A 24,936-nucleotide genomic window follows, 5' to 3' on the forward strand; every position below is an offset into this window, starting at 1 on the left:
TCTAGTTTTACAAGATGATCTATTGTGCTTCTTCATCTTCTAAATCCACACTGATAATTTCTAATATTTTGGTCCTTCTCCAGTGACCATACAAGTCAATCATTTATTCATTAATCATTAATTAATTATTTCCATTGTTTTACACAGACAGCTGGCAAGGGCTAAAGGGCGGTAATTAATGTCATCTTGGTGGTCTTTACCTGGTTTAGATATAGGAATGATTAAAGATTCTTTCCAGCAAAATAGTATCTTTCCGGATGTCCAAATATAGTTAAAAATATTTAAAAGGAGGTACAACACATCACAGGGCTTTAGAAACTGATAATGGATTTTATCAGGACCAACTGCAGTGTCTTTTGATTTTTTTCAAGCTTTTTGTAGTTCTTCCATTGTAAATGATTTGTTGTATATTTCAGCATTATTAGAGAAAAAGTCATTCTTGTTTTGTTCTTGTTGCATTTGTATTTGGAATTGAGAAATACATTTTTGTATGGATGAGTTTCTTTCAAAAGTTTCTGCAAGGTTGTTGGCAATTTCTTGTTCGGTAGTTAGTTGGGTGCTACCACTATTTATGTGACATATTTTTGATCCACTTTTTTTGTTCTACATTTTTCGGATCATATCCCAGATTTTCTTAGTTGGTGTCTCTAATGTTAAATTTGATATTGTTTCTAGCTCTGTTTCTTGGTTTCATTACTAGTCCTTCTTGCTTTTGATCTTAATACTTTCAACTTAATGCGGTTTTCATTCGTAGAATGTTTGTTAAAGATTATTTCTGCCTTTTTACGTTTTTTTTACATGATGGTCTTTTTGCAGTTGTCATCAAACCAGGGATTATTTCTTCGATGTGGGTGTCCTGATGTTTTTGGAACGGTTTCTTCTGCTATTTCAATCAGTTTATTTGTAAAAACTTTTATTGAATTATGGTTTACTTAGTCCATTTCTCTGTATTTCTCATTGCATTGCATTTCAAAACTGCACCAGTTTGCTTTTTTAACGTTCCATCTTGGGTTTCTTTGTCTTTGAGTACCTAATGAGTGGGGCCAGACGGAATCTGCAGACATTTTTTGTTATTTCTGCTTAGAATTTTGGTAAAAATCTGTGGATTTCTGCGGAATTATTTTGGGAGTATCATAACTAAAACCTTAATATGTGAAATAAAAAATATTCTATATATATATATATATATATATATATATATATATATATATATATATATATATATATATATATATATATATATATATATATAATATCTCTTCTATTATTTAATGTTTAAAATGCAAATCCGGTTAGATTAACTTTATTTGGTAAACAAAGCAAGTCTCTCATATAATATATCTACTAAAGACAGAAAATGGCACTTTACAAACTGCATTGTACATAAATCAAATGAACATTTTCACATTAGTCAATAATGTTACTGTAATTAATTTAAAAAGCTGAATAAATGTAGATTTACACACAATTACTCAAGTAAATAAACAAAATTAATGATGGGCTAAATATCTGCGGAATTCTGCGCGCCCAGATTCCGTGTGGGCCTTTAATGAGGTACTAATCAATGGAAAATTATCACTTCCACTTTCCATGAAAAATCTGGAGCTATTAAAGGATGACAGAGAGTTAGATCAATGTGTAAGTTCCATGTCCTGGGTGCAGGTATGTATATGATCCATCATTTAATATCCACAGATATTTTTTTTAAAAGAAAGTCCTCAATTACTTTTCCCTTTGAGTTCCTGTAGCTTTCTCCCCATTATGCATAATGGCTGTTTAGGTCTCCCATGAATATGGCTGGGGATGGTATGCTGTCGTAGATTATCCATATCTTGTAAGGTTATAGTAACATCAGGGGGATATAAATGGAAAATAAGGTAATAACTTTGTGGAGGGTTTTGTGTACTGCAACAGCTTGCAAGTTGGTATTCAATGTTACATAACTGTGAATTATATCCTTTCTAACTACTATAGCTAATCCTCCTGAAGGTCTATGTACATTTATACCAAATAGATTGAACATTTGTCATTTTTAAAGGTTATTTTGTAATTTGGTTCTATGTAAGTCTCTTGTAGAATAGGGTTTATAGGGTTTAAAAACTGTTTGTTTTCAGCAAAATTTGTTTTCATCCCTCTGCAATTCCACTGGATTATGCAGTCCTTCATTTTTAGGTAGGTAAAACAAGAACAGTTCTTTTATTGTGACATTTCTAGGACAAACTTCTGCTTCAGGAAGTTCTCTTTCATTTCCACATCTTTTGGAGTTTCTGGTTTGTGACTTTTTTTACTTGAACTATTCTTTGATATAGTGTTTGTTTGTGTTTTCCTTCCTCTTGATGAAACGTTTGGTTCCGTTATCTGGCATTGATCTTCATTCATTTGAGTCTGATTTGAAGCATTGTGGGTTTTCTTTTTATTCAAGTTTTGGTTTTTGTTTAGGCATTGATGTTTATCATTATTTAACCAAGTCAAATCTGTGTGGCATTCTATAGAGTTCAAGATTGGTTTTACCACAAATGCATATGATCTTTTGAGTTTAAACATTGGGTATTCTTCAATCTTTCTTTTTGCTTCTGTAAAGCTTACTTTCTCCATACATTTAATTGTTTGAATTTCTTTTTCTTATCCATACAGGGCATTCTTTTAATGAAGATGGATGGTCTGCTTTACAGTTGCTGCATTTTGCTGTTTTATTACAACTTGGTCCATGTTCTTCTTCTCCACAGTTGGTACATAATGGTTTATATTTACATCCTGCAGAACCATGTCCGAATTTTCGACAGTTGAAACATCTTAATGGATTTGGGACAAATGTGTTTACGGGTACATTCTGGTCTCCCAAGTGAATCTTTTTTGGTGGATGTGGTTTATTGAAAGTCATGATGTAGGTTCCAGTTTTGATAATCTGCTCTTTTCTCCTGATTGTAATTCTTTTTACATGAATTACACCCCGTTGCATTAATTCCATTTGGATATCTGTCTCAGTGAAATGGGTTAAATATTTTATAGTAATAGATGTGAGACTATTATCAATATTAATTTGTATACAAAATATAGCTGTTGTTACGTTTCAAAGAAAGTCAGAGAGGATCCAAATGCAAGTGAACAAGTTTATTGTATATGACAATAAGACAAATAGTGCCTGGCTAGAAGGACGCAGAACACAGGGCAGGAAACAGAACGGGGAAACCAGATCCAGATAACTCCTCAGGGCCTGAGCACAGACACACAAACATGAGTGATAGTAACGAACTGACACAGACACACAAAAGCGTCGCCCAGATATAGGCACCATGATGAGCCTCAGCTGGCGAACTAATCAGACCAACTGAGTGTCGTCATAACACGTGAGCCTAACAAATCCACATGGACAACCAAAACAAAACAAACCCACGTGATCAAACATACACTCCGGAGAAGCGCACAAACCTGCAACCGTGACAGCTGTAGCACAGTATCATTATTATTTAGGTGGTTTCTATGAAACTTATTAGTGTCATCAGAGCACGTTCAAATTGGAGGAATTTTAAATTTTCATCAACAACACATGTAGAAAAATCACGGTAAATATTGCTTGACAGGGTAATAAATTTATTCTACGTCATTTCCAAACATGTTGTACCTTCAAAGGTGTTTTTAAAAATCTAACTAAATTAAGGTAAGTAAGAGTGTTTTGTATTCATTAAATGCTAGTATCAATGCAAAGCTAATCAGTGATGCTATGTAAAAAAAAAAGAATTCAATAAACTGGAAATGTAATTTCCACCACACTGCCCTCTGAGGTGGAAAAGACAGCATGTGGTTGAAATGACATTTATGGTTTCAAAACACAATTAATATGGATTGTGAAAGTACAGGGTTTGGACAATGAAGTTAAAATACTGTCCAATTTAGTGTTGGAGGTTTCATGTTTAAATTTGAGCAGCTGGTGGCCAATCTTGCAAAATTGATTGCACATTCCACCAGTAAGAGCGGAGTGTGAGGGTTTAATTAGCAGATTAATAGCACTGTTTTGATTAAAATATTGCAATGCACACAACATTATGTCATATGTTGACATATCAGAGTTCCAAAGTGGATTCATTGTTGGTGTACGTCTCGCTTGCACTTCTGTGACTAAGACAGCAAGTCTGTAAAGTATCGAGAGCCCCAGTATCTAGAGTAATGTAAGCAAACCACCAAGAAGATGAACCACATCCAACAGGAGTTTACTATGGACACAAGAGGAAGATGTCTGAAAGGGATATCGGGTTGCTAACACCAAGTGTATCCACAAACATAAAAGCACAGCTGCTCAACTCACTGCACAATTGAATGTGCACATCAGCTCTCCTGTTTCCACCAAAGCTGTTGGTCTGGAGCTCCACAGGGTCAATATACTTGACTGACTGCTATAGCCACTGCTATATAGATCAGTGATGGTTTGAGCTGCAATATCATGGCACTCCCTAGGCCCAATGCTGGTGCTAGATGGAGCATCATTGCCAAAGACTACTGAAGCATTCTGAATCAACTTCTCCTTTGGTGTCCAACAAATCTTGGAGAAAAAAAATGTATATATATATATATATATATATATATATATATATATATATATATATATATATATATATATATATATATGAAAATTTGTGTCGCTCTCATGCTATTTGTGTATGATTAAAAGTTGTTTTTTTTTTGCTATTTCACACCATGGACATGTTTAAAGGGGTGGTCCAGAATGTAATTTTAAAGCTTGGTTGTGTTTATAAGATGCAGAGCAATGTGTGCTCATGTTTCACTTGAAGGAAATCACGTTATTTTTTCATATATCTCACTTTGATTATACACAGCTACTCAGCTAACATGAAAACGAATTTCCTAGTTCCTCCGAAAGGCCCGCTGTCACCGATTCGGTCCCAGTCATTCCCCTCACTGGCCAGCAGAGGCAGCCATCCTCAGACTTCTAAGCATTACATCATCCGCCTAAACTGATTGTGCACACACCTGAACTGAATCCCGTTAACGACCCACGTTCCCCATATAAGCCACACTCAAACACCAGGGGCCTGTTTCAGAAAGCAGGTTAAGTGAAATCTCAGAGTAGTTTAACCCTGAAATGAGAGAAACTCTGGGTTTTCCGTTTCAAAATGGCAGGTTTGTTAAACTCGAGAAAGCAGGGTAAGTCAAGCCTGTTTCTGAAAGAGAGGTAACTTTAACTCAGAGTCAGTTACCGTGGTAACTTACTCTGTGAATCTAACCTGGTCCGAAGCAGGTTTTATTCTCTAAACTCTGAGTTTTTGTCGGTCTCCTCCCCTTTTTAAAGATGAAGTGGTATTTCTCGCATTAGTCTTACGTCTCCACACACCTATTTTAGAGCTCATTTTGGAGATGCCCATAAAAAAGATTGATGGAAACGTCATGATTCACATAACTTTTGAAAATACGCATAATAAAACATGTGCATAACTGAGTAGGTTAAACTTTTATTTGATAAGAAAAGATGTTCATAAACTACGAAGTGCACTTAACAAATTACAGTATGTACATTAAAAAAAGGTTTGTTAGAGATGATGATGAAAATGTGTGTGAAAGGACAAACCAGCAGACTGAGCACACTGCAGAACATCTTAAATGGTGTTTTAGTGATTCTAAAATGCCTTACCTGTTTCAGTATTAGTCTATATTATTAATTACCTCCGAGCATCTGGAGCGTGTCAAGATCTCCGCGTCTGGCTTCAAACGCCCCCACGTGTTCATTGTGTCAATTGTCTTCTGAGGCTCAGGTACATTAATTAAATAAAAAATCATTAACGCAGCTTATTCTACCTCAGTAAATTCTGTTTTACTGTTGATATTTGGCGCAAGTTAATCAGGAAGTGACGATTGTGTTCTCTTCGACTCTGGATAAAAACGCTGCTTTATTTTTAGGCGTTATTCCAGTTTTGCACAAATTTATGTAATAGCCTATATTTTGATGGAAACAGCTATTGCCTACATTTTTGTCACACAGATCAAAGTCACGTACGAGGCTTGTCCTTTTTTCATAAATAATTAACCTTCGACATGCACTGTTTCTAGATTAATGGGATTATTATTCTGTCTAAATTATTTTATTACTGCTTACCTTCTTAATGTTATATCAACCTCTATCACTTGATCAATAAAAAGGCAGACACACAAGTGCACTGTTAAATCTAATAAAACTGATTAAAGTGTATAAGTTTAGAAAAAAAAAGTATAAACGTCACACTTTACATTACTTATTTTATTATACTTAAAATGTTTAAATACTTAAAATTAAAAATTACGTATTAACTTGAGCAGCTGTTTTCCCACGCTGTCTGTTTCACTGATGGTTGCTTCTTTTTAAATATATACTCATATTTGCTATAAATTTGCATGAGCAGATCAAGTTCAGCTGGAGAAAGAAATGCTGATCTCTTTTTTTAAGATGTTGCCATGGTCACTCGTAATATCTGCGCTCCATTGATAATGCCTTTTTATAGTCACGGTGTGCGCGCTTAACTCTGAGTTGGTGCATAACCCCGGACTGTTTTTGACTCTGAGTTGCCTTCTGCCTGCCCACGACCCACGCTTGTTATACGGACTCTGAATCACGCTGCCTGCCCTCGACCCACGCTTGTTATATGGACTCTGAACCACACTGCCTGCCCTCGACCCACGCTTGTTATACTGACTCTTAACCACGCCGCCTGCCACTGATCCATGTCTGTTATATCACCCTGTGTCTGTCAGCCGCCAGCCCCATGACCAATATTGAATGCTGTTGATGTGAGTTCGCACTTTAGTGCGTGTTGTATGTTTGTGTTTGAACTGTGTCTATTAAATACTGCAAAATGGATCCCTCCGTGTCAGTCTTCTCGTTACACCCGCCCTCAAGTGACTCTGATTGGTCATTCATCATAATGTGCTGTGATTCGTCGATCGGCTCCAAGTCACGTCCAGAGGCAGACTGGAACTAAAAAATTAGCCCTGGCAGTGTGGCCACACCAGCCCACATTACCACACTGACACATGCCTTTTCATGGACACGCACATTCACTACTTATTTTGGTGTACAAATAGTAAAATAATATAAGCAGTGCATATGTAATGCATATATAAACATTTAATCTATGTCACTGGAATAAAAACAACCCATTTATAACAAATTTATACATACACTAGTTTAATTTTCTTTTCGGCTTTGTCACTTTATTAAACTGGGATCGCCACAGCGGAATGAACCGCTAACTTATTTACCATATGTTTTATGCAGCGGATGCCCTCCAAGCCGCAACCTATTACTGGGAAGCCCCTATACACACACATTCACATACATGCACTACAATTAAGCCTACCCAATTCACCTATAGCACGTGTTTGGACTTGTGAGGGAAACCAGGAGGAAACCCACGCGAACATGCAAACTCCACACAGAAATCGTCCTTCACCCTCCACACGTGTCCATTAGAAGCTCAAATACAGAAACAGAAGAAGCTCTGTGGGAATAACAGCATTTGGACGCATTTTAGCTTTTTCTGCTGTAAAATTACAGTGCCTCTGGCCACGCCCCTTAGCTGCGCAGTGTGTGTGTGCGCTGTTACGAACCCCAGTTTTTCAAGGCTCGTCTAGGCAAGGGGTTAGCAACACAAAAGGACACGAAACCAGAAATACAATTCTCTATTTAGAGACCAGAATATGTGTCCGATTAAGTGAAGTTTATTCATAAACTAATTTCGAGAGGATCACATGCTTATGATTTATCACGGCCAGTCTCGCCAGTCTCGCATTTGCTAATCACTAATCTTCCAATCATATGAGCTACTATAAATAGCCTCAGTTTTCAGTTCACTTTATCTTCGTTTGGAAGAAGCAGCTTCACCGTAGCTAGCTCCGTTGAAGAACCAACTCTAAACCAGCATGGACAACCAAAGCAGCAACAAGCTACAATCTTCAGGATCTTCGTTTGGAAGAACGCTCTGCTCCGCTCATCAACTACAAAAGCTACATGCGCTTCAAGCTACAAAAGCTTCAATCTACAAGCTTCAAGCTACAATCTACAATATACAATCTAAAAGCTTTAATCTACAAGCTACAATATACAAGCTACAACAACAACAACAACAACAACAACTACTATTACTACCATTTCAAACAACTACAACTCCAACAATTTCATCAACAGCTTAAACAACAACACCAAAATCTTCCACTTTAAAGAGCCTCCACAACGCATCTGCCGTGTCTTCAACCTTATTTCCCAGCAAGACATAAGCCAAAACTCCAAAATTATTGCAATAAAATTGAACCCTCACCTTCTCCTAGCAGTACACATGCGATCCAGCGTTTAACAGATTGTTTGCTGGAATGTGTTCAGCAGAGCAGCAGCTCCAGCCATAAACAATGTTGAATTTGATCAACAAAATGGCCGCCAGGCTTTTTGCACCTTTTGCATGGCCTGACTGAAACTCCTTAAGCCAATAGCTGTAAAGAGAAGCGTCACCATCCAATGAGCTAAAAGACTGGAGATGGTCCCGCCCTCTCTCTTGACTCTGTTGCAAAGACCTTATGAATAAATAGGCCAGACACGCTTGTAAATTTAGTTAAGTTAAGATAAAAAAAAATAAAAATTCCATTAGACATTTAACTTCTGAATAGATTATTACCCAACCAGTAAATATTAGCAAGCTATTGAAAAACATTATGCCATCAAGCACAGAACTCCAATTGTAATACGCCAGTGACTCATGTGTTGATTTACAAAGCGTCATATAAGATTATATAGCAAGTCAGTCGGATGTGAAAACGGCAAAGAAACAAACTTCCCACTTGACTGTTATAAATAGAAATTTAAACTTTACTATCACTTCACATGCTCAGTCTTCAAGAGGTACCAGTTTTCCAGGACCACCAGACAAGCCATATCCCATATCCTCAGCTCTCCATCCATCTGTCATCCCATGGGGAGACGAACACCCACCCCTACCATCCTTGCACATCGTATCAATGAAGCTATCGGACCATGCAGTAACAAAAGCGCTTCCATTTACAGCCGCCCATGCCCTTATTAAGATGCCTCACATGGATATCAACTAAAACAATTTTCATGTCTGCCATACTTGTATTATTTTGCAAAGATTTAATTTCTGATTCTCTTTGTTTTTTCTATTTTAGAGATCATGACTGCTGGCTCCAGAAGCTGACCCTCATCCAACCTATTACACTCCACATCCTCTTCACAAAGGATACATTCCATTTTTCACTTTATCCAATCTGTCCTAACCTGCAGTCTGCAACCTCCGAACCTGAAACCGTCGATTATCTTATTAAAAAGAAATCGACAACTTCATGATTCGACCATTCAAGGCTCCTCCATTTAATATCTCGCGCATTAGCCCCATTGGTGTCGCTACTCAAAAATTTTCTGGCAAAAACGCCTTATAGTCGACCTTTTGTCCCAACACAATTGCTCCTTCCCTAGCATTAACAACACGATACCACTAGAAGAATATACGCTCAACTATCACGACATCGATCAAGCAATCTCTCTTATAAAGATAGCCGGCCATAACGCCTGGCTTGCCAAAGTAGACATCTCTTCTGCCTTTAAAATCATGCCAATCCACCCAGACTTCTGGCACCTTTTTGGCATTTATTGGCGCAATCAATTCTATTTTGCAGTCCGACTAACCTTCGGATGCAAAAGCAGCCCAAAAATATTTGACATGATGTCAGAAGCATTATGCTGGATTCTATCCAATAATTACGGAATTCCATACCTCATCCACCTTCTAGACGATTTTCTCATTATTTCTCCCCCGTCATCTCCTCCAGCCAAACACTTAGCGATCACCCAACAAGTTTTCGCTGATCTCGGAATTCCTCTAGCAGAGGAAAAAACTTCAAGTCCCAGTACTTCAATCCAATTTCTGAGCATTAATCTAGACTCGCATAAATTTCAAGCATCCCTCCCTAAAGAGAAAATCGATCGGATCATTTCTCTATCCCAAATCTTCCTCGAAAAACAGATGTGCACAAAACGAGAACTCCTATCAATTCTCGGCCATCTAAATTTCGCTATGCGCATCATTCCACAGGGCCGCCCCTTTATTTCCCACCTCCTTCAACTATCTACCACAGTTCAAGGTTTAGAAGAAATAATTGTTCTCTCTAAGCCAAGTCGCGACGAACTCTGCTTATGGATCTCTTTCCTTAAGCAATGGAACGGCTGTTCCTTTTCTATAGCGACTTAACAACATCCCCCATTGACATTAACCTATACACAGACGCTGCCCCCTCAATTGGTTTCGGCGGCTACTATAAAGGACACTATAAAGACCAATGTTCTTCAGCCCTCTTTGAACTCTACGCCATTGTCGCAGCAGCCATCTTGTGGGGGGACGAATGGTCTACGTCTAGCATTCTTATTCACTGCGATAATGAAGCCACAGTGCATTGCATTAACAAAAGGCGCTCTCACTCCCAGTCACTTATACCATTTTTAAGACGCCTTATCCGGATATCTGCTAAAAAACTATTTATCATGATTGCTGAACATGTACCTGGTTGCAAGAACCAAATTGCTGACTCTCTCTCTTGCTTCTCTCTACAGAAATTCTGGCAACTGGCCCCGGAAGCAGACCCTCACCCAACGCCTGTACCTCCGTATTCAGAAACGATATTGCCATAAACCACCCACTTCATAATCTTCATCAAACTTCTCTATCTCTCATCCTGCAAGCAATAGCTCCCAGAACCCTCAATGCATACCTCACAGCATGGAATTCGTTCAAACAATTCCATACTCTACACCAACTTCCTTTCCCTGATTTTTCTCTTCTCTCTATCACTTCCTTTATATCCCACCTTCACAACGCAAACCACCTACAAGCCAGTTCAATAAAGAGCTACCTTAGCGGGATCCAGTTCTTTCATAAATTAATCCATGGGTCCCCTTCCGACGCCATCACAAGTTCGTAAACCTCCCTTCTTATCAAAGGTATTCAGAAAAACCACCCCACCAGCCCCGATGCTAGACAACCCATCACACTCAAAATCCTTACCTCATGCATCTACACCCTTCGTAAAGGTTACATTTCCTCCCATACAGCCCGCACCTTAGATGCTATGTTCAATCTAGCATTTTTTGGGTTTCTTAGATGTTCTGAATTAACAGTTACATCTAAATTTAACCCTCTACTCCACCCCACCATCTCAGATCTAGCTTTGCAAGACAGGGAAACTATCTCTTTCCTTATCAAACAAAGCAAAACAGATCAATTCCAGAGAGGACACTCTATCCTCATTTTCGATATACCTTCACCTACACGCCCATTCCAAACCCTCCTAGCCTATCTTAATCTAAGAAAATCTCAAGAGGCTAACCCACTGGCCCCGCTTTTTACTGACGACGCTAACCGTCCAGTATCTCGATTCTGGTTTCAAAAACCCCTTAAAGAAATCCTTTGCCTATCAGGTTTTTCCCCAGAGCCCTTTTCCAGCCACTCATTCAGGATTGGCGCAGCCACTACAGCAGCCTCTAACGGGCTCTCACACCATCAGATCCAGACTCTTGGTCGCTGGTCTTCTGAAGCTTTCAAATCTTACATACTTACACATACACAGCACAATCACGAAGATAATAATGATAATATCGAAGAAGGCTAACTAAAGAATAAACCGTAACAGTGTTGTAAAAGTACGTTTGTGATCTCACAAGTCCCGGAAGAATTTTTTTGTGGTCCCCAAAATTTGTTCATTGTAGGCTTTGCTAAGCTAACTCTGTAAAATGTGTAAGAAATGAGTCTGCCTCGACCCAACTTCCACTCTAAATGGTGAATTGATGCTCATTTCCCAAAAGGCTGACTTATGAGAGAAAAGAGAAGTCAACAAGGTCTTGTCTCTGCATTGTTTGAGGTGACTACATCTCAACCAAATGGTAACAATTGTAGAATGGGGATGGGTGTGGTGCACAAAGAACCATCTCATCAATGGTGTTGAAACTGCATTAACATGGAGAGATAGGGAGAACAGCTGGGTCAACAGCCAAGGAGCAACTTCATTAACATCTAAAGGCAACATCAAAAACGGTATAAAGGTTTGAGTTTAAGAATGTTCAGGGTTCATTCTGACTCCGGTGAACCCAAGGTACAGCCTTGTATTTTGAGACTGCTATGCTGAATAAACATCTTCATTGAGATTTTCTTCGTCATCATCATTTTTTCTTACACTGGCGAGTCATCCAGCGAGGACTTCCAAAACAACAAAGGAGAGAAAGGTAAGAAAAGCAGGTTTTCTTATTAAATGTTTGTTGTTAGGAATCCCCCTTGTTTTAAAAAAATCTAGAAAAGAAAATTTAAGACAGAAGAGAAATTGTATTGTTCAGTTTTAGCAGAAGGAGTTCTTAAGTCTATTCTGTACTATTCTGCCAATTTTGTTTAAGATTCTAACTAAACTGAATTAACCCGATGTAGTGTGGTAGCAGAATTGTATTAAATTGTTGTTTCTAAAGTAATTGAAGCAAAGGGCTGAAGTTTAGGTTTCTAAAGTGAATGAAACTGTGCTGAACTGTGTTGATTCTAGTGGCAGAGTTGTATTGGAAATGTTGTTTCTAAAGTAATTTCTAAAAATATGTTTCTAGCATAAGTGAAACTGGTTTATAAAGTTTTCATAATTCTTTATAAATTCAAAAGTAACTGAATTGATTTGATGCAGTGTGGTCACAGAAAATATATTTGGTAGGGTGTCTGGAACTGTTAAAGATCATTTTCTTGAGGTTTTGCCTGATGTAATGTAGCAGTGTTTTGATTTTTAAATTACAACACAAAGGACTGATGCAGATTGGTTTTATCTGATAACATACAGATAAACATTGTTTTGAGAGTAGAATTTGAGGCCTGATGGAGAGTGTCTATGTTCAATAGACACTGAAGTACAGACATTTTAATGGTCTTGTTTTTTTTTTTTTTTTTTTGTTATTATTCATTTGCACAGGAGCAGTGAATAATTGTATCAAGTATTAAATAACTTGGTAATGTTTAGTCAGTAAAGAACTAAAATCTATTGAATTACTCAAGTGAACTTAATAAGATTGTGAAAATGGAAGATATGATGGTTAAATACATTGCTAAGCATGGCTCAGTTGGAATTTTTGATGGTATAGAGAAAGTCGTAGATAAGCCATATGAATGGGCTATCTCTAAATTTGAAAATTTTTCCAAAATGCCAAAGAACAATAAAGGAAAAATTGCCAATGCACTTCAAGCTGTTCTTGCATCATACAAGGTAACTAGAAAGAGAGTAGTGGAGTTAGAAGCTGAAAATGAAAGACTCAGTGTTGAGATAAATGCTTCAAAATATTACCAGGCTAGTGAAGCATTATGGAAGGAAGAGAAGATCAGAATGCAGAATGAGATAACACGTCTGAAAACTCATAAAGACTTGTTGGCATCATCTGTAGAAACATTCTACATTAATTTGGAAGAAGCAAGGGCTACTTGTAACTTCTTCATAAAGAATGGCCTAACAGAGAATAACACAAGTGAGACATTAAACGCAAATAGAGTTCCAGAAATGACAGAAATTCAGGAAGATGATGAGGAATGGGAAAGAGATTCTCAGTCAGTCAGAAGTCAATGCTCAGAGTGTACAGTTAGATTTCCTATGGCACCAGTTCACTCTAATACCACCATGCATATTACTGAAGCAGGGGTTGAATCAACGACCCATAACACGGTTAGAGGGTTTAACCCAAATGAACTAGAAGCTGTGATTGCAAATATTGGAAAATTTGATCCTACTGAACAAGATCCTTTAGATTTCCTAAAGAGGTTAGAGGAATATGCAGAGGTGTACAAATATACAGATGGTGATGCATGTGTGTTGCTAAGAATGTGCCTGCCTGAAACTTTGTTTGGAGCTTTAGGTCAGAAAGTAAAAGACAAAATGGCAAACAAGTCAGAGAGGAAACAGGCACTGCTTGAAGTCTTGGGTGTGATGTCTGTTAACTGGGATAAAATATCTGAGACACACATGAAGAGAGGGGAACACCCAAGAGCATTTTCTGAGCGATTGTTGGAGATGTTTAAAACATTTAGTGGCAATCCTGATATTACTTATGATGACGTCAGTTTCAAGTCTGCCTTGATCAACAAGTGTGACCCACACACCCATTCTGCTGTGACAATGCTTGTGACACCACTCTCTGATTATAATGAAATTATTGGTAAAATGACACAGTTTTACAACAATAATGCAAATTCACAGAGGCAAATGAAAGATGCGAGATATCCTGTTGCTGCCTTTGCAAGCAGAGAATATTCAAGCTCATCCAATGGTTTCCATCACAGAGCAAGGAAATTTACAAGTGTGAACTCAATGGGTGTTGTTCTTTGTTATGCATGTGGAAAAGCTGGTCACATTGCGAGACATTGCCAGAAGAGTGCAAAATCTCAAAGCATTGCTTGTCATGCATGTGGAAAAAATGGTCACATAGCAAGACATTGTTTAGCGAAAATGAGGAAAGACCAGGAAGTTGTTTGTTTCAGATGTGGAATTATGGGACACAAGGCAATACAGTGTCATGTTTCAGTCAAAAGAAAGACAAGTTATAAAGATTTACATAAGAAAATAGCCAGACTAGAAAACCAGCTGGAAGAGTTAAAAGGAATGAAGGAAGGACCCATTCACACCTTTTCAGACACATCCCTGCATGGAAATGACTGTAACTCAGTCTCAAGCAGCTGCTGATGTGAATTGGAGAAAATGTTTCATGATAGTACAATATTATAGAGATATTATTACTATCAAAACGGGGGTGATTCTGTATAATTTCTAAGAAATTATTTTAAATTATATTGATTGTTTAAATGTAATATATGATACATGTTTTAATGTAATTATTTTTTTAAATAATATTACTGTTGTTTGATGCTTTAATGTGAGAAGATACTTGTGTGGGAAAGGGGGGGCAACCTCTTCTTTTTATTCTCGTTCCAGATTGAAAGGTGTGGTGAAAGATAATCCAGTCATGGGTGAGACAGGCCAGTATGACCACGAGGAGATTATGCAAAGAACAAGGTTCTTCAAGAGAACAGAGAGATCCAGAACCCCAGGCCCAGTATTGATCAAAACTTTCAAGCCTGGATGAGAGACAGAAACCAAAAAAAAAAACTTGATCACAGAAACCAAACAGAGATCCAAAGCTCCAGGTCCAGCATCAATTAGAATTGTCAAGACCCAGATTACATCTAGAAACTCAGAGATGGTGAAGATGATCAAGAAACCAAGAGATGCCAATGAGATTAAGAACCAAGAGATGTTGGGATGCTGATGAAGTTCTAGAAACCCAGAGACACAGAAAAGTTGGAACAGCACAAATGGAATACCAGTGACTGCTTTTTCAAGTGAGACTTGTTGTCCAGATGGAAGAGACTGAACAGTGGATAAGAGAAAGAGAAGATCAAACCATTTTTAGAAACTTGGAAGTTAATGAAAACAAATGGTAAAAATACGGACCCACATTGAAGGCCTAAAAGCCTAAGGCCACAGACTGACATATAAAGAAACGAATACATACATACATACATACATACATACATGCATGCATGCATGCATGCATACATACATACATACATACATACATACATACATACAGATAGATTATATATTATATATTACTGTCCTTGAATGCACACTTGGATAAAAGATGTCCATGCTGAAAAAAGTGGACACAATGTGTTTAAAAAAAAAAAAAAAAACACAGGAAACTTTTCACAAACAAATGTTTGTTGTGCTGGGAGTGTACATTTGTTATCTAGTGGATGCAAATGTGGTGTAGTTAATATGAATGTTTAATGATTCTAATGTTTGATTTTAATGTGGATTATAATGAGGATGTTAACACTGTCGACACATAAAAAAAAAAAAGAAAAAAAAAGGTAAATGCTTGCACTCACAAATACTTGTTGTGTAGTAAATGTTCATGAAGTGTAGTTAATGCAATGTTTAATGTTCTTATGGTGTGATTTTTAATGTGGATTTCACTTGGATTTTAATGAGGATTTATACGCTGATAAAATAGACACAGTGAGAAAAAAAAAGAACAATGCTTGCATAAAATGGACAATACTATGCAATGGTTGTACATATGAAAAAATGTACATGCTAAGAAAATGAACGAGAAGAAACGATGCTTGCATACAAGCATGCAGACACACAAGCACGCACGCACGCACGCACACACTCACACACACACACACAATTTTCTCTATTGATTGATGTTCTTGCTCCTTTGGCTTTTGGCTGTAGTACTTTTTAGACTGATACATTAGAACATTAGATGTCATGGTTCTCATGTGCTCCTGTCCTAAACCCAAGAAATTATTTATATTTTATAGTTCCAAATTTGAAGAAGAGACTATGACAACTTGCCTAATTGGATGGAGCAATAACCAGTGTGCATGAGGTGATGACCCCAAGACGGGTAAGATTCTTTGGTGCCCAGCCAAGAACAACTTAAGCCAGGGCTTTACCGCCACTGGGCACCTGCCCATGAAGGGAGGTGTAATGTGTGAAAGAGTGGTTGTGATGCTTCTTTCTGGGCCAAAGAGCATCAGAGAGGGGACTGTAAGAAAGGAGTCTGCCTCGACCCAACTTCCACTCTAAATGGTGAATTGATGCTCATTTCCCAAAAGGCTGACTTATGAGAGAAAAGAGAAGTCAACAAGGTCTTGTCTCTGCATTGTTTGAGGTGACTACATCTCAACCAAATGGTAACAATTGTAGAATGGGGATGGGTGTGGTGCACAAAGAACCATCTCATCAATGGTGTTGAAACTGCATTAACATGGAGAGATAGGGAGAACAGCTGGGTCAACAGCCAAGGAGCAACTTCATTAACATCTAAAGGCAACATCAAAAACGGTATAAAGGTTTGAGTTTAAGAATGTTCAGGGTTCATTCTGACTCCGGTGAACCCAAGGTACAGCCTTGTATTTTGAGACTGCTATGCTGAATAAACATCTTCATTGAGATTTTCTTCGTCATCATCATTTTTTCTTACAAATGCAAGGTCTCCCTTTGTACTGAACTTTGAGCATTTTACATTCAGAGATGCCGCTTATGTACACACCGCTACATTACACATCAACTAAAGTTCAAAATATGATATCGTAGTGGACCACCCCTTTAAGCTACTGTTAAGTAAAAGTGTTAAAAACAGTTCAAGAGTTCACACTTAGATATTGCTTGACAGCTGTAAGCAGGTTTGGCATGCTGTCCCGGGAGAGAACCCTGAGCTCGGAGATAGTTGAGCCCAGGGCTCCCGCCAGGTCCATAGAGCATGTGAGGGGAGTACGAGATCAGGTGGTTCTAGAGAGCTCCCCTTTATGTAAAGGAGAAAAGGAGGAGAAAGGGGTGGATGGGGGGTTTCTTCGGAAAACGAAGATAAGGGAGTAATGTCTAGCTAGGCTACTTATAGTGGGTTAGGATAGATCTGATTGGCTAACTAATGAGTGTAGATAGGTGGCCAGCTGCTGTCAATTATATCACGTGCTCCTCTCGAAATTAGTTTAAAAACTTCACTTCAAGAGTTCACACTTAGATATTGCTTGACAGCTGTAAGCAGGTTTGGCATGCTGTCCCGGGAGAGAACCCTGAGCTCGGAGATAGTTGAGCCCAGGGCTCCCGCCAGGTCCATAGAGCATGTGAGGGGAGTACGAGATCAGGTGGTTCTCGAGAGCTCCCCAAATGCATGAAGCTCAGGACAGCAGCCGTGTATTCGAAGAAACTCCCCAAAAGGCTTGAAATGCTATATCCGGCTGCTGGATATAGTTATTTGAAAAAGAAAAGGTAAAGAGGGCTCCTTTGGAGCAAAGGGTGAAACAGGTTCCTGCGGGAACCCGAGCAGAGTTGGCTTGGGCTGTGAATACTCCTGCTGGAGTAGAGACTCGGGGAGACCCCTGCGGGGGTCAGAGCCATGGGGTGGGTGGGAATCCTGCTGGAGTCATTATAAGGGAAGGGGAAGGAAGGACTCCGGCTGGAGAGGGGGGTGAAGGGGGGCAGGGGGGGCGGGGACTCTAAAGGAGTAATTTGCTCGAGGAACACTCCTTGCGGAGATAGAGCTGGGAGGTGGCAGCACTATATATAATTATATATTTATATGAAACATATAGCTATATAAATATATAATGGGGTAATCTAGGGCCTTGGGGGGGCGTTTTTACTGACTCTTGCGAGAGTTGAAGCTCTTGACTCTCCTGCGGGAGAGAGAGCTGTATGTGCCATCTCCAGCTGGAGTCGGGAAAAGGAATGGTCGGTGAAGCCCCAGCTGGAGGGTGAAATGGCAGTTGGGCGATGACCCCTGCGGGGGTCCGGTGCTCGGGATTAACTCCGCGGGAGTTAGAGCTTGAGGGTGACAGCACTATATATAAATATATATTTATATGCGTGGGTGCATATATATATACATATATATAAATAAATTTTAAAAATAAAAGATAAGTGTGAGAAATAAACAAAAATAAACATAAATAAAAGCTAGGGCCGGGGAGGGTCGGTGACATGACTCATGTCACAGCTCGGGGTTGGGTGAGCTATTTAGCTGGCTCCAGTAGGAGTCGGGAAAGATGAGGGGGAGGTGAAGACTCTTACTGGAGGGTGACGGGCAGTATAGGTGCTCTGGGGGTGTTCCTGCGGGAACAGAGCGTGAGGGTGACAGCACTATATATAAATTCATATTTATATGCGTGGGTGCATATAGATATATATTTATATAAATAAAATCAAACAGAGAGAAAAATAAATAGTGCTATACTATATGTCATTATGGAATGACATATAATATAAAAAGCTAAGGCCAGGGCAGTGAGATGATTCCTGCGGGAATCGAAGCTCGGGGTAACGCCCCTGCGGGGGCCAGAGCCATGGGGGGGGGTGGGGTCCTACAGAAGTTAGAAAAGTTGGGGGGCAGTGAAAACTTCTGTGGCAGCGGCCGGGGGGGGCAGGGTTGACAAGGGGGCCTGGGCAGGGAGAGAACTCCTACTGGAGTTAGGTGAGTGAAAAGGGGGAGAAGGCTGAGTGCAAATCAGCTGGAAGGAAGAAAGAAAGTTAGATGGCTGGGTCATGCCTGCGCCCTTGGGAGACTGGGTAGTTCCTCTGCCCTCGGGAAGCTGGTATGGTTGGGTCGTATTCTCTCCCTGGACTAGGCCCATGCGCTTGGCCGCTGGGATTACTGCGTCTGCTGGTGAGGGTCCTCTGAGCTTCCCTGAGATGGCTGTGACTGAGTCAGATATAAGATTTGAAGGCGTCGGGAGACCACCTTCCTAGTGTTTGTATGTGTTGTTACGATAGCCCTTGTGTGCTGCTGTGGTGGTGGCTCCAATTCTGAATGAGTGACTGGATTATGAATCTGGTGGGAAGCCTGAATAGTCCTATGACTTTAAGGTGTTTTGAAACCAAAAATGGTATTGAACGGAATGTGTGGATGTGTTGAGCAGTGAGAAACTGATGAGGTGTTCTGGGGTAACTTAAAATGTATAAATGCATGCTGACGCAAATTGTGTATGCTGTGGTTATGGGATTATCATCTTAAAAGGAGAGATTGAGTCAGCTGCGGCTCTGCTTCTGATACCAGTTTCTGAAAATAAAGCAAAAAGAGAGTCAGCGATTTCCTATGCAACTAGGAACATGTACAACAGTAATTTTTTATTTTTATTTATTTATTTTTTTTTTTTTTTTCAGAATGTATTGACGATATTGCCCGTTAGAAGCGCATTGGTGGCCCCGATGATATACCCCACGAAGGGGGCAGCATCTGTGTAAAAAGGATATACTGAGGATGAAATTGGATAGCTAATAATTTAATGGCTTCTATTCCAGCGCTTAAGGAAGGAAGCATAAGCAGGTCGCATGCTTTAAGCGCCACTTGATGGTTACGAACCTTTATGAATTTCTTTTCTGTTAAACCAGGAGTCACCAAATATGGTACCGATGGGCACCAGGTAGCCCACGAGGCTCTCGTGTGTTGCTCACAGGCCTGTTCTAAAATAGCTCACCATAACGCCACTTACAAGTAAGCTTTCTCTCATATAGAAGTAATCATTTAAAAAATGTAAATATTTGCAAAGATAAATAAAATAGTGTTGCACACTGATATATTAATTACAGGGTATTTCATACCCTGTTAAATCATTGTTGGTAACTTTAAGAGAATCAGAACATGATCAGTGACTTCACCTGGATGAATATTAATTATTACCAAAAACTTAAATTATAATTATAAGTAAATTGAGCAATTTGTTATTTGAGAAGGGTTTATCAAACTGGTAGCCCTCCACGTTAATCGGTGCCCGAAAGTAGCTCTTAGTTTCAGAGGTTGGTGACTCCCGTGTTAAACGCTCAAGACAACATTTTGAAGAAAGCTGAAAACCTGTAACCATTGACTTTCACAGGAAGGAAATAAATACTAAGGAAGTCAATGCGGCTGTCTGTAGTGCCCAGCCACAATTCATGACACTTCGTATTCTGCCGCGCCGCGGAGCGCTATTTGTATAATTAATTAGTTTATTTGATAAAGTATGAATGCGTGAGTCTGGTGTGCATTAATCTACTATTCTCTGTCGTAAGCGCGCCGCGTCACCGCGCCGTCGGCGCCTCTGGTGAGCGATGCCCTTCAGGCAGAGTTTGTTACGGCCAAGATCGGATTTAGATAATTTCTCTTCTATTCCGGAGATTGCTGCTGCGAGATGAAGTAGGTGAGTGACGAAAAGGCATCCCTGCGGGATAATGCGCATGTGTGTTTGATGTTCTAAGATGGAGAGCAGTTTATGCTTAGCGTGATATTTCTTCCAGAATATAAAAGGGGACTGATTTGTCGATTTATTCAAGTAGCTTATTAATGCTTGAGTTTCTATCACTCCAAATTGATGCTTAAGAATTCTATAGAAGTGCTTAAGCCGGAGGTTCTTCCGCAATGAGAATGCAAATATTAGAAAACCGGTCACTAGTTTAGCTGGGGGATATTAGGGAGAGAGAAACAGGGAACTTGTAGGTGAATTACGTGCAAACGCCCTAGTTATTGGCGAAATCCAGCGGATCGTTTTTAAGCATAAATGTGTGGGCTACTTCTGCATCTGAATGTTAAACGGACTACGAAATATAATTGTGACCTCCGATTGCCAGAAATCGGGTGGCAGGTGTAATGTTGATTGCAACCGAGCGCTGCAGCCGTCTAGATTAGATAGATTGCTTGGTTTATAACGTGATAACTTAAGCATATTCATCAGGCAGAATCATGCTGTTAATGCTGAAAAAGGCAGAATTATGAGGAGATGAAAGAGCCGTTATTAGACGTTTTTGGAAACGTTCTAATGCCCATTTCAGTAGGGCTGGTATGGATGTGCTTAACAGGGAATTGCTCTGTGATTTCTGGTTTAGCGTTGGTGGACGGCTAGTGAGGTTTTGGGAAGGGAGCGCCGAGATCGGCTGTGTTCCAGTAGACGAAACCTGGAATGAGAAATTCAGAAAATTAGGTCAGTTACAAACGTAATTCAGTAAAAGCATAAACATATTGACAAAAGTCGACAAGTAATTTCTGTTTTCACTAGGCTTAGCACTTGTCTGACGGCGTATGCACCGCCGCAGTAGCTGTTTGTATAAATTAGAGGGGAAAAAGCAATGATACGCAAGGTAGAGGGGCGGGGTGCGTAGCCCGTAGGTGGTAAGGATCGCTGAAAGAGGAGGACTGGAGTGTGCACTGGAATCGGGAGCTGCGGGCTGGAAGAGGTAAGGTGGGATTCCCAAGAGTTGTTTTATTGTCCGGGAGATTGGTTTTATCCGTGTTTAGAATTATGATTGCTGCAATATGTCCAAATCCAATATTGCTTTTTAATCCTTTCCTTGATTCTCCGGGGAGGCGGAGAGATTGCGGGTTTAATGTCTGTTTAGGATAGGGGGTGTGGCAGGAGCGTGTTATGTCCTGGGGGTGGCGGTGAAGACGTGGATTCGCAAGTTTTTTGGGTTTAATGCAGCGGCTTTGAATTGTGGTCCCGGCGTCTAGGAGTTTGGAGGAGTTCAGTGACAGTCGTTGTTGGATATGAGAGACGCATGATGATGCTGGAGAAGGTACGTAAGCAGAACTGGGGATTGCATTGTGATCTGGCTGGAGTGGATAGGCCTACGGCCTCTTGTTGGAGCCTCGGTCTCGAGCTGACTTTCATGCTGGGCTGGTTGTTGTTAAGACGGGGCTGATGTTTCATGGAGCGCGGAGCTTTCTTTCTTGTATGTAGCTGTGCTGATGCTGTAGTGATCTCCGCCGCCGTCGCTGTTGTTGTTGTTGTTTTTGTCATTTTTTTGTAGTTGCTGACGATGGTAGAAAAGGTGGTGTGGTACTGTAGTTGAAGAATAGTAGGAGATGTGAAGGATCCGTTTTGTCCGTGAGTAACTTTGGAGGAGCTAGAGCGGACCTGTCGTTTGTTTCTTCAGAAAACGAAGATAAGGGAGTAATGTCTAGCTAGGCTACTTATAGTGGGTTAGGATAGATCTGATTGGCTAACTAATGAGTGTAGATAGGTGGCCAGCTGCTGTCAATTATATCACGTGCTCCTCTCGAAATTAGTTTAAAAACTTATTGTGTGTTGTATTTTACAGGAAAATAATGCAATTAATCCATTATAGAGCAAGACTGAGTAAGCTGAACCACATTCATTTCAACCTTTTCAAACAAGAAATTAATTCTGGTTTGGTGAACACGTGAGTCAGGTTAACTGATATGTACTCTGAAACAATGTTTCAAAAGAAGAAAAAAAATCATATCAAAATTGTTCACCTGTTAACATGCTTCACATAAATGCTTATTAAATATCAATTGTGTCATGATTGACTTTCTTTGTAGACAGACACTGGAAACATGTTTAGTGCAACACAATCTCATTTAAACTTTTTAATTTAGTGGCTAATTCGTATGAATTTGTATGATCTCATTTGTACAGTTTAGTTCGATTTGCCCATCCCCAATAAATGGGGTATAGGGGCGGGGTTGGGTCATTTTCATACATTTTCAAAAGTTTGTCGAATTCATATAAATTAGCCTCTAAACAGACAAACTGTAAAATGCTTATGTTTTCACGTGATATCAGGCTGGTTTAGTATGCATTCCCTTTTGGTCACCTTTATGTTTGTATTATGGGAGTATTTGAGTTTACGTATAATTTTAAATAGCCCTTATTGTTTCCACTGAGTGGTACAGTACAGGTCACCTTTATCAGGCTTGCGTTTCCACTGATAAAAAGGTACCAATACCCATTTGGTTGGCGTGGTGAACAACAGAAAGTTTCAGATGACGTTATTCTCGCTCGAGAAATTGTCTACAGTAAAGCTGTATGGGTCATTCACATATCATATAAAAAGTACTTCTCACAAAACAGATGTTTCATACACAAATACTTGTGTATAAATGTTCATTACTAACTTTTATATGAACATGAGTTGATTATAACTGCAGATCAATGATGCGAAATAGCCTACTGTAACATCTGCGATTACATAAAATATATAAATAAATGCAGCATATATGAACACACAGTACATTACAGTCTCTAATAACGCTGCACGATTAATCATATCACAATTGCAATCACGATGTCAGCCTATGCGATTACATTACAGCAATCTTGCGATTATAATAAACAAACAAATGTATTTGTGGACATAACAAGACATTCATTCTGTTTCACACCGCAAGCGAAAGCCGCAAGCGAAAGCAGTGCGCGAGCAGCGCGTATGGAGAGCAGAAGCAGCATGCAGGCGTTTGCCTTTCACACCAACTGCGTCTAAGCGCTCAGCTCTTCGGCAGCTGCTGCAGAGATCTCTGTCCATTCTATCTAGTTACATATCTTTCTATATATACAAATACACCTTTAAAAAAAACTTTTTTTCTGCATTAAGGCCCTCGGCAACCTCCTCCTATGCTGTTTCTTAAACCTGCAAGTCTTTATTTTAGAAAGTATATAGATCATACAGTACTTCATCATTCATGTCTGGTGCACTCATAAGACAATCGTCTGTGATATGTCATTTGGTTTTTGATTGTAAGGATGTTTTAGGCCTAGTTATAATAATATTTATACAATATAGTGTAGCGAGGCAGAGGGAAAACAGCGGCACAACAGGATGAGTTTACAGACAAGTCCCCGGAGGGTGCTTTATTTACAAAGTGAATGTGCTGTAAAAGGTGCTCTTCTTTAGGGTGAGGTGCTCTGGTGCTCCAGGAAGTAGGTGAAGGATGGTGAGTAGTCGGGTGCAGGATCGTCACGAGCTGGAGTCCGCTAAGGAGAGACAGAGAGACAAGCATTAGCACAGGGAGTCATAGAAGGAATGAAGCTCATCTTCTCCTGGCGTAGGTTGGGCTTATATGTCTCTCCGCTTGATGTGCTCCAGCTGTGTACGATCCTGGCTTGATGAAGGTCCAGCTGGGTGAAATTTGCGACCAGGGCGACGTGGCATATAATTGCTCGTTACATTCCCCCCCCCTTAGCGTCGTCCTGGTCCTGGGTGTCCTGCGGAGAAAAGGTAGAGTATTGTGAGGGGGGATAGAATGGTTTGACAGACCTGCCCATCCTGACCATAGCCTTGAGAGCCCGTCGGCGTTTCCGTGGGAGGCCCCGGCTCGATGTTGTACCGTGAAGTTATAATCCTGGAGCGACAGGAACCATCTGGTGACTCGAGCGTTGTTATTTTTCGCCGTTGACATCCATTGAAGTGGAGCGTGGTCGGTCACCAGGGTGAATCTTCTGCCAAGGAGATAATATCTGAGCTCCAGGATTGCCCACTTGATCGCCAGGGCCTCTTTCTCCACCGTGGCGTACCGGGTCTCTGCAGGGGTAAGCTTCCGACTCACGTACATGATGGGGTGTTCTTCATCGCCGTGGACCTGGGAGAGGACCGCGCCCAGGC

At 39.9% G+C, this 24,936-nt stretch overlaps 1 long non-coding RNA gene across 1 annotated transcript; it reads left to right on the plus strand.

The window, feature by feature from the left end:
* Positions 1–12,104: 12,104 nt before the first annotated feature.
* LOC147838553 (uncharacterized) lies at positions 12,105–14,614 on the plus strand. The gene is made up of 2 exons (XR_015522197.1): positions 12,105–12,495; positions 12,602–14,614. It is a non-coding gene; the product is annotated as an uncharacterized LOC147838553 (long non-coding RNA).
* Positions 14,615–24,936: the final 10,322 nt, after the last annotated feature.

This window comes from Danio rerio, chromosome 22 (assembly GCF_052040795.2).
Source record: "Danio rerio strain M-AB ecotype USA chromosome 22, GRCz13ab, whole genome shotgun sequence".
Taxonomy (NCBI): Eukaryota; Metazoa; Chordata; class Actinopteri; order Cypriniformes; family Danionidae; genus Danio; species Danio rerio.